Below are 12,027 nucleotides of genomic sequence, written 5' to 3' on the forward strand. Positions count from 1 at the left end.
ACTTCATATCACGTGTCCATCATACATCATATTGTTGCCAAAGCACTACGGGTGGAATCGTGCTCTGTTGGATGTCCTTGTCCTGTCACATCTGCAGTGTCTACCGGCACCACTGCATTATGTTGCATTTGCATTCTTTTGCCTCTGCATTGCCTCTGCAAGACTGCCCCGCTTAACTCTCTCCCTCCCCTCGTGATGCCCTTATTTCACCCTAAACTTCACCCCCCCCCCTCTCGCTCTCTCTCACACACACACACACACACACACACACACACACTCACATTTTCCTGTGCCAGGTTACTACCCGTCTGTGGAAGAAGAGGACAGAGCAGGACACACACACACACACACACACACACGCACACGCACGCACGCACGCACGCACGCACGCACGCACGCACGCACGCACGCACACACACACACACATAGTATTGTGTGGAGCCCAGGAAAGATTACGTTGCGGTAAAAGACAACAAAAAAGGGGGAATACATTAGAGGAAGGAAATCCCTAGCAGGAGAACCCCCTACTCAGCACTTTCTCCCCCACTCTCTCTCCTCAGTCTCCTCATCCCCCCTCCTCTATCTATACCTCTCTCTCTCTCTCCATCTGCCTCGTTTGCCCTCGTTGACTTGCTCTTCCCTCACTGCATCTCTCATTGTATTACTTCCACTGCATTGCTCTCTCTCTTTCTCCCTCTCTCTGTCTCTCTTATCTCCCTCTGTCTATCTCTCTCTCTCTCTGTTGCATGCTGGGAGTTGGGTGTATGAGAGCAGTCTTTGATGTTTGGTGGTGAGTGACTGTTTGCTGAGAAATAAAAATGTAAACTTAGTTTTCTTCCATCTTATGATTGAGTGTTGATTGTGCGGCATTTCTTGCAGTTTTTTTGTTCGACCACTAAAGGGATGACTTTTTCAAAAGAACTATTTTTCTATTGATTAGCCCCATGGAGAGACTTTAATTCATGGGTATTTTTTTAGTTTTTGTCGCATTCCCTAAGCCAATAATTTGATGACGGCAACGGTTCCGGTTGGAGACACAAAGAGTCTCCTTTGCGTCTCCTACCGGAACCGTGTCTCCTACCGGAACCGCTGCCTTCCGGTCCGCTGGTCATGAAATTATTGGCTTAGGAATGCGACAAAAACGAAACAATATCCATGAATTCAAGTCCCCATGGGGTGACTAATCAATAGAAAAATAGTTATCTTTTGGGTGAACTATCCCTTTAAGGTGTTTTGGGAGGGGTGGCGTATACTCGGCAGATGCCATCTCTGTCTCTCGTGCCCAGGGTATTGTGTTCCTGAAAGCTACGTCAATCAATTGTTTGCGAGTGGCATTTTTATTAATGGTGTGTGTATGCCTGTGTAAGGCTGTCCCATCCACCACAGTCACAGTGTACAGTGTTCCCCCATTCAGCCGCAATGAAGCACTTAAGCGAGAGCTGCAGCGCTTCAGGAAATGATCAAGCCTCGTTTAGAACCAGAAGTCATCAATGTTAAACACACCCCTGGCTCCAGGTCATGTTGGGGTGGATGACATGGCCAAGGCTGAGAGAGAGCTCACCGGGAGCGGAGATGGCTGAGCCATCAAACATCGGTTATATCTGCACTCCAGTGTTTATTGTGCCCATCCATCGGTGGTAGCCAGGCATTACCCGATCACCCCAATAAGGGTCAGGGAAAGGATGATGAATATTATGAAACGGAATGACTCCGAGTCAGAATGGTGATAGGAATCACATGTACACGTTGGATGAAATAAACAATGATTTGTGTGAAACATTTGGAAAAATCTATAAAAGTGAAAGATTATTTTCCCGGAAGAATTCATTAAAACTAAATATGAAAATGATGACATTTTCATCAAAACGTTATAGGGCTGGATATACTAGATGGGGGGGAAAAACTTGTTTATTGTTTTGTTATTGACAAAGCATGTAACTGCCCAGAGGAAGCTTGCTCCAGTCTGTTGGCCTAATCAGGAAAGGGAGCACTGCAAAAAGGAAGAACATAAAGTAAACAAATGATCATGCATAACAGGGTGCCTTTGTTCTCGTGCCCGTTTCTGTTGTTGACTGTTTTTCTCTTTCCCATCTTTAATCTAGCCTACAGTACATACTGAATGCAGAGGTTGGCCCTTGAATGTTAATGGCGGGAGGAGGGATAGACAGGAGAGGGTTTTTATTTATTTTCATTGTATCAGCGGAAATCAATTTGATGTTGTTTTCCATCAGGAAACACAACGTGATTTGGAAAATAAGGTGGACCGGGGCTAATGGTGGGAGGATCAGTATTTTCTCAGCAATGGAACAAGTTTCAGTGCAGGGGTGTATATTTGTTCTCCTTGTTTAGTGAGTGAACGTGATTTCTAACACAAATAGCGACAGTAGTTCAGTCAGGAACACTATTGTCGTAGATTTAACCATTTATTGTCCATCCATCCATCTTCAACCGCTTATCCGGAGTCGGGTCGCGGGGGCAACAGTTCCAGCAGAGAGCTCCAGACCTTCCTCTCCTGAGCAACATTAGCAACTTCCTCCTGGGGGATCCCGAGGCGTTCCCAGGCCAGTGTGGAGATGTAATCCGCCCATCTGGTCCTTGGTCTGCCCCGGGGTCTCCTCCCAGTGGGACATTTATTGTATCAAATGCAATACAGTTTTACTTGCCGCTGATGACTCCACTCCTAGGATGCTCCCTGAATTAGTAAGCAGCATGAAAGGCTAAAGCGGGGAGCGTGATGCAGAGCAAGAGTGGGCCCAAAGCAAGTAAAACATTTTGTTTCAGTAAAACATTTTGAGCCATGCAATGAAGGTGGAGGCTGGGGTGGTGGAGCCAAACCTTTGCCAGCAGCAGTGGCGAGTGTGGCATCACTGGGGTATAGCAGGGATCAGTGTAGGATGGAGCCATAGCCATGGACTAAATATTTGTAAACCTTGAGACTGTGTGTGTGCATATCGTTGCTGTAGGGCAGAAACCTCCTATCTCCATATTCTAACTTTTTTTTTTTTTTTTGTAAATTAATTCTGTACTTGATCATACTACAGGGTGAAAAAAAAAAAGCATCCAAAGTAGTTGATCTGCAAGCTCGAAACGCGGCTCGAAACGCGGCTCGAAACGCGGCGCGAAGCGACGCGTTTTGAGCTTGCAGATCTGCTACTTTGGATGCTTTCGAATTTGAATCCTGAACAGGTTTGGAGGTTTCCACCCGACAGAGACTATACAGGTTACATGTAAGTAATTCCCATTTTGTTCCATTCAACGTCCTGCATTTTAGGCTCTTCAGTACAGCTGGGGCGTATTGTCCTGCATGAACTAAAGCAAATGTTTCATTTTTATCTAAAGCTGAGATAATAGTGTCAAGATAATTTTGTCAATTATAGTATGCCTCTAATAGGATCTGAACTGCTTGGGCAGTTTGAGACGGTAAGAAAGTGGCGTAGGTAGGCGTATGCATTAAAGTGTCACATTTACGCTCCTTAGCAGGGATGAAGGCGTGGAGGTGGACTGATGTATTATGACATATTTACCCCAAAACAAAAGGATACATTGCTGGCGGTCCCTGTACAAGCCACTCATTGAGAAATGGACAGCAGGATTAACTGTGACAGCTACGGATAGACATGTGGCACACCTAGAACAATTGTCCCTTCTGTTCAGAGAGAGGGGTCAATGTCACATTTGGTTTTAAAAGGAGTGTGTGTGTGCGTGTGTGCGTGTGTGTGTGTGTGTGTGTGTGTGTGTGTGTGTGTGTGTGTGTGTGTGTGTGCGCGTGTGCGTGTGCGTACGTGTATGTGTGTTATTTCCTTCATAGGCTATTAAAGACAGTGCAGAGTTTATTGAATTTAAATTGTATCTGTCCCGCTTGCTCCTGTCTCTCTCTCTCTCTCTCTCTCTCTCTCTCTCTCTCTCTCTCTCTCTCTGGTGTTGTATTCCTATATGGAAGCACTGCTGACACTGATGCAATCTACTGCCTAAGTCACTTGTGTGGGAGAGTGTTTTGTAAGCGCATGTGAGTGATTGTTTATGTGAGTTTGTGTGTATATGTGTATATCTCCATTGCATGTATGAATGTGTGTGTGTGTTGTAAAACGAGGGTTGTCCGGTAAAGCCCTCCAAGCATGCACGGCATGCTTTACTGGCCCTCTCAGTATTACATTGACAATGTCTCCCATTCCGGCCCCAGCCCAGACAATATGCCGCTTTCAAAGAAAGGGTTTAGCACAGCAGAATGGGAGCTCTGCACCGATCGGCTGGTTACAGCCTGTGTAAGGTGAACGGTGCCCCACAGCGCAGGTGGTGGTCCCCGCGAGGCAGGTGGTGGGCCCCACAGTGCAGGTATACTGGGCCCCACGGCGCAGCACAGGTCCTGTTTACACATAGAGAATGTCCTCGTGCCTCGCCGCCACCCCGCGGGAGGAGAGCCCCTGTCCCTGGCGGTGTTGACATTTCGGTCTCTAGAGTGCCGGGTCACAAACAGTGACACGGTCGGTCGACTTGGGGTGAACTCACAGGGCTCGGCACGGGATCGGGGGGCTACTACTCCTACTACCAACGAAGGTGCCTGTTTGTCCTTTTCATTAGCGTCAGTGTTATATCATCACCGCTGAATACTGCATGAGGTTCAGGGAGGTGGCGCCAACTGTCGTCGTCGTGACAACAACATAATATTTCACAACAATCAAAGATAGATGGGTGTTTTCTTCTGGGTAAATGGGGGCGGAGTGTGTGTGTGTGTGTGTGTGTGTGTGTGTGTGTGTGTGTGTGTGTGTGTGTGTGTGTGTGTGTGTGTGTGTGTGTGTGTGTGTGTGTGTGTGTGTGTGTGTGTGTGTGTGCGTCTGTGATGAGAAATAAGCCCAAAGACAGTGACACTGATGCGCCATAAAGGGAGCTGGTGGTGGGATGGGGGTAAGGAGGGAAAAGAAAAGAAGAGATGAATGATGGGAGTCCATAAAGATGAAAATGCAACGTAAGTCGAATGACACAGTCAGTAGAGAGAGAACAAGTTAATGAGGAGAGAGAGAGGGAGGGAGAAAGAAAGAAAGTGAGAGTGATGGAGAGAGAGTTAGCAACAGTGTTGCCAGATTCTGTGAGAGAAACAAGCAACCAGGTCTAGGAAAACAAGCCAAAAAAAAGTGACTATGGGCCACATGAGCACTTTAAACCTATACTGTACACATCGGCTATTTGAAAGTATCAGATCTACAAGCTCTTCAAGTGAAAATTATAATATAATAAGCAGACCCGGCAACACTGGTTAGCAAGAGAAGGAAGAAGATTTTTAAAAAAAGAGAGAGATGGAGCTATTAGAGAAAGAGGGAGAGAGAGAGAGAGAGAGAGAGAGAGAGAGAGAGAGAGAGAGAGAGAGAGAGAGAGAGAGAGAGAGAGAGAGAGAGAGAGAGAGAGAGAGAGAAAGGGGGGGTTAGTGAGAGCAACACTGCTCCCAGTAATTGAAAAGGCACGGAGTTGATTTAAGGAGGTATCCTGCCAGCTAGCTGGGGCTGGCCTGGGAGTGGATGGGTTGAAATTGGATGGGTATAAGGAGGTGTTTGGGGAGCGCGGGGGGGAGGAGGAGGGGAGGGGGGGGTGGGGGGGGGACTCGCTGCAATGCAGCAGCAGAGCCCCCCTGCAGTGCTCAGCTCCACCATCAGCCCATAGTCATCATTAGCACAACATGGAGGGAGACGGGAACGGCCCTCCACGGCCCTGACACTAATAAGCCACCGGGCTGCAAGAGACATCATGGCTAAATCCATACAACCTAATTACTGTTAGGTGTCTCTTATTGCTACCTTTGCATAAATATTTCAGCGGAATAAAAGCCTGGGAACGCGCGCGCGTGTGTGTGCGTGTGTGCGTGTTTGTGTGTGTGTGTGTGTGTGTGCGTGTGCGTGGGGTGTTAGAGAAGAAGATCAAACGAGGAAAGCGTCCCAGACAGTCATTAGACACAAGATGTGTGTGCGTGGCGTGCATGTGCGTGTCTGTGTCTGTGTGTGTGTGCGTGCGCCTGCTTGTGAATAATCTAATTTCTTTCTTAGCATTTTACTGCTAGCTTGGCTTCACTGCCTTCATTTTGGATGAGAATCCGTCTCTCTCTCTTTTGTTGTCTCTCCAGCCACCCCGGAGGCACGAGGAACGTCCTGACATTTGAGAAAGCAGTGTTGTGTTCCAGTATGTCTGTCCCGTTGTGTTGTACAACATCCAGAAAGGTTACAGCACCACTGCGGGACAAATACAAGACAGGTGCATGATGTGGGCCTTCTGCAAAGGCTATAGTGTGTGTGTGTGTGTGTGTGTGTGTGTGTGTGTGTGTGTGTGTGTGTGTGTGTGTGTGTGTGTGTGTGTGTGTGTGTGTGTGTGTGTGTGTGTGTGTGTGTGTGTGTGTGTGTGTGTGTGTGTGTGTGTGTGTGTGTGTGTGGATGCATTCACACACATTAGCACAGCTATATAGATGCCTGTTATTGCTCATCTCATGCTCATGTCTACACCGACCTGTTAGTCTCCACCGACACACACACACACACACACACACACACACACACACACACACACACACACACACACACACACACACACACACACACACACACACACACACACACACACACACACACACTCACACACAGTGTGTTTGTTTGTACACACCACATTATATATATATAGAGACGTACACATATCAACTCATGCGTTCATGTACACACACTTTTAGTCAGACCCACATAAATATTGTTGCATGCACGCACGTACGCTCACACACATACTGTACATAGGGCTGCATGCAACCATCGATTATTTTCTTAGCAATTTCTCTATGGATCACTTTTCTAATCGAGAAGCACATTTAACATTTAAGAAATGTCATGCAATAATGGGGAAAATAGCTGAACTTTACAAGCTCACGTGTCGGTAGATCGGCTATTTTCACTGCTGTACATTATCATTTTATTATATTTTTTTAAACTTATGTTGCTATGTCAGTGGTTCTCAAACTTTTTCATGTCAAGGACCCCAAAATGTATATGTATTTGGACCTCCATCTCAAAAAATGTGTTCCAGGGACCCCCAGAAGCAAAGATTTGAGTTACAAATGTTCGCTTTAAAAATCTATATATTCAAAGATTTGCAAAAAGAATCACATTTTTTTTTAAATATTTTTGAATAGCCAAAGTGTAAAACAATGCTTTTTAGCTCAAATCTAAAAATGACACAAATGCGTTCCAGGTCTTAATGGGTTAATAATATGCCCAAAATATAAAATCAATTATCGATATTTTTTTTTAATAATCCGTTACATTGATTAGTTAACGGGGAGAACTGTTTATGTATTAACACTGGCAGCAATCGTCCCAACAAGTTCCGTCTGGTCAAGGCGATTCCCCTCATAAGGTGGATCTTCCCTAAATCCGGTCTAGCGTCTTAGAGGCAGATTAATGGGGGCCCGAGTAATCAATGGCGGGACAGAGTTGAGTCGGTCGGGTTTATGAGGTCTTAGAATCTTACTTAACTTGTCAGAGTCAGCCTTCCTCATTTCCTCTTTAGTGGCGATATTAATGAATCCGACACTGTTCATATCATTGACTGTAGCTATTATGCTATAGGGTGGCCCACAGGCGATGACCACATCATACGTCATTCATATCATTGGTGTTAATGGGCAGAAACCTCTTATCTCCATACTCTAACTTTTTTGAGTTTGTTCGTAAAATGAACGCCCTACTCGATCATACCGCAGCGTCACACAAAAGCATCAAGCTCGAAACGTGAAGTGACGCGCTTTGAGCTTTGTAGATCTGCTACTTTAGCTATTTTTGAATTTGAATCTTGAAAAGTACCAGTTTTGGACACACGGGGTTTCCACCCGACAGAGACGATATATATAAGGGAATTCCCAGACATGAGGGGATTCTCTAACCCCTTTCTGACATATCAACTGTTGCAGCCCCTAATACACATACTGTACATATTTCCTGCACACACACACTCTCCCGCCGTAATTCACAGGGGCCCGTCGTCTCGAACAGTGTGTCAGATCTTTCCAGAGGCGGTGATACATGATCGGGCCCCAGTCTCTCTGCCTGCTCAATCCTTCTCGCCTTACTGCCTCCACAGTGTACTGCTTCATTTACACGTGAAATATTGATGTGCTTAATTTAACCCCCAGGGTGCTCAGGTATCCCTTCCTCCCCCGAGGGGAGGGGATGGGGAGGAGGGGTCCCAGCCCTCCACCCTCTCTATCTACAGCATGCTCACTTCCTTGCTGCAGGCATTAGTTATTAGGCATTAACTAAAGCAAACAACATTAGAATTGACAACTGAAATAAAAACAAGGCTTTTTTTTTTTTAAACAAACTAAATGAAACTGTATTGTGTTTACAGAACTAACTAAAATGAATACAAATAATTGCGAAAATCCTTAGTCCTTAGTTTTAGTCTTGGTCAAAAACATTCAAAAATATCAGATCTACAAGCTCACAACGCGTCATGTGACGTGTTGTGGGCTTGTACATCTGCAATTTCTTTGCAGTTTTTCTGACCTTGTTGAATCTCGCCCCCCGCCTATTCCATATTACAATGATAAAAACGACTACAAAATTATAATAATAAACCAAACAAGCAAACCCACTTTGAAAAGTATTTCAAACTAACAAATTGAAAAAATAAAGTCAAAACTAAATAAAAGCTATTTATAATAACCTTGCTCTGCTGCAGAGACTGGCTGGCTGGCTGGCTGGCAGGGAGTGTTTGGGCTTGGCTCTGATTTGCCCGGTCTGCCGTGTTGGGTTGTGTAGCGTGGCTTTCTGCACCGTCAGATCCCTGAGTGTTTAACTTTCATTCAACCCTGGGAGTGTATGTCACTGGTATTTGCCCACGGACCCCCCATCTGAAAATGTTTGTGCCAGGGACCCCCAGAAGAGATTTCTGTTTAAAAAAAAATCAACTCTATATTAACGAATTTTGCTGGGGACCACCTGGAACCCCACCAGGACCCCTGGGGGTCCCCAGACCCCACTTTGAGAACCACTGGACATTAAGTCTTGGTGGCACCACGTATGAAAGTGAGTGAGTGGCTAAATGTACACATTACACGTGTGTGTAAATGAGATCATATGTTTGAAATTGTTTTTTTGTAGGTGTGTGCTGTATGTGTGCAAGGGAGTGAACGAGGCTGACTGAGAGGCCTTTGAGAATGTGTTTGCATAGGAGTGTTGAGTGTATGTGTCTTCATGTTCACAGGAGTGTATGTGTCTCTTCACAGTAGTGTGTGTGTCTCTTCATAGGAGTGTATGTGTGTCTGTACATACAGTAAGTACGTATGTGTGTGTGTGTGTGTGTGTGTGTGTGGGTACATGCAGTGCAGCTGTGGGGTGGCTAATGTCATGATCCTGAGATGAGGTGAGAGGATCTGAGGGCAGATATAGGTATCAGCAGCAGGCCTCTCTCCCGGAGCTCCTTAACATTTAACTGCGGCACTATCGAGCAATTTAGCTGACGCCGTCTCATCCAGGATGACCTGACAACAGGTGCAAAGTACCGAAGAATGCGATTTCAGACGCTATACATCGACCAGCGTCACACCGAGTATGCAGCACAGGCAAAACTGGAGTTTTTCAGACAACATTCACGTGATTTGGGGTCAAAGTTTACGTTTCTTTTAAATGCAGAAGACCTCTGTGATGTTTTATTTTATCAATATTTTTGGGGGCTTTTCTGCCTTTTTATTGATAGATTTTCAAGTGAAGTTGGGACAGGAAAGAGGGAGAGAGAGATGGGGGAGAGAACGGGACTCGAACCCACGACACGCTGTCAGGCCACTTTAGAGCCTATGTGCCCAGACCGCTACGCCAGCGCTCCGGGCCACCTCTGTGATGTTTGACTAGTAACAGGAAGAGTGGGCAGTTGGGCACTAAGGAAGAGTGGGCACCTCGATGTAAAATTGCCAATTTTGTCCAAAATGTTTTAAAAAATTACATTTGAGAAATTGTCTTCAGTAATGTAAATATACATGATATAAACAGTACTGGGTTTTGTGATGTTATATACAGTCAGAATCAGCTCTGTCCGCTCTAACCTTTTGAGTTACATCATGGCAAGGTAACTACAAAACCCAAACCTCTACCAAAGTGGTCTTGCCCTTTATATATGCCACTATATATGTCTATGAATTGAATACCAAGGCCCTCATTGGAAACAAGTCCGCAAGGACTTTCATGAACAGACCTGTTAGACAAAGTATTTTAAATTAAAACTGTGTTGTAATAATAAAATATTCAATTAATCAATCAAAAGGGTCAAACATTTTGGACCACGGTTTTCTTAAGTTTTCTATGATGTTATAATATCTTAGGATGAATGGTACAGTAGAAAAAAATCGTTTTGTTTTTGGTGAGATTTGACGTTGGTGAGATCTGACGATAGTGACAGAACACTATGCAACCGAAAAAAGAAGAAAAAATACCGGAAGTCTGTCTAAAAGAGATTTCAATCTCGAGATTACAATCTCGTCTAGCGAGACTTCCCTTTTTTCTTTTTTTTATATATAGTGTTCCGTCACTATGAACGTCAGATAAAAAAAAAAAAAAAAGCTATTAAAATACAATCTAAAGCAATATTTTTCAAATATATATTTTTAACATTTGACAAAATAGCCGATTGCTAATTGTCATCATTGACTCACTGTCTATCTGCATTCTACTGTATGTGACTAACTTGCTTATTGTAAGCTGCTCTGGATAAGAGCGTCATGCTAAAAAATGACTAAATTGTAAATTGCATCATAGACATAAAAAAAATCAAAAAGTGACACATCGCGGTGCGTTGTAAATCTGCTATTCATGCTGTTTTTTTAAGCCCGATTAAGAACGCTGTCGAAACTTCGCTATTATATAAATCAGTCTGTATTTTTACATCAGAGCTATGAGTGTGCGGCTGCTCTCTCTCTCTCTCTCTCTCTCACAGGACGGGGGGAGAGAAATGCACACCATTGTTGAGGTAGTGCTGAGTGCTGACCACAAGGCAAGTAGAAAGTGTGAAGTACCACCATTCACACATAAGCAGTGAACTGTTTTTAGCTAAAAGGCATCTCCTACCCTCCCCGATCCCCATGGTGGTCACCGAGTGATTAGTGGACACCTTTCTACACTTGTTCACGCGGTGTTAATGAGGATTGGTGTCTCGGGGATCCATTGCCTCTAAATGCCATGCACTGTTTATGTGCGGTATTATGTGTACATGATGGATAGCTTTACAGTAAGTCAAACTTAAGACAGTGTGTCACGCATGGACACTTTCCATACTTCCATGCCAAGCTTGGTTAAATCCCTGCCCAAATATGGTCAAACAATGTGCCAAAGTTACAAGACTTTTTAGACCTTTATGTAGCATAGTGACGGTACCGAGCCTACGACTAGATCTGCTCAACTCCCCCTGTTAAGGTGCATGTTGGTATGCATCCAGTGCCTTTGTATCAATGCCTTTGGCACCAACAGTGCCGTCAGTATATAGCCTGGTTTGCCTTACTAGGAGAAGCACAAGCCAACATGGAGTCATCACCGGCAGCAGGAGGGTTTATTCAAACTCCCACTTGTCTTCTTTTTTTTTTTACCCCCTCCATACACCCCAGTTACAGTATGCTCCTGTTGCTTAGCAACCAGCTGGGTCTTGGGAGAGCTGGATAAGTGTCACTGTTGTGTATGTATATCCACGGATCAGCGAGAGAGCAAACAGTGCTCTCTCTCTCCTGCTGCTCCCATCATCCCACTGTCACTTGCTGAGCTGAACATTATCCACAGTGAGTGAAGCCCCGATTTATACTTTGGTCGTGCGCCGGTCGGTGGCATGCACCGGAAATAGCAGATCTACAAGCTCCATAACCCGTCACGCCATAACACGATGTGAGCTTGTAGATCTTCTATTTTCAGGGTGCATGACAGTGCACGCAACGGATTATACAGTAAAGCCCTTGGCTGACCACTGCATGTATAATAACACCCGTGCCATTTTAGATTTTAGCTATACATCTTTGCTGTGGGGCAG

The sequence above is a fragment of the Gymnoscopelus braueri genome, assembly GCF_963280865.1.
Source record: "Gymnoscopelus braueri genome assembly, chromosome: 16".
Classification (NCBI taxonomy): domain Eukaryota; kingdom Metazoa; phylum Chordata; class Actinopteri; order Myctophiformes; family Myctophidae; genus Gymnoscopelus; species Gymnoscopelus braueri.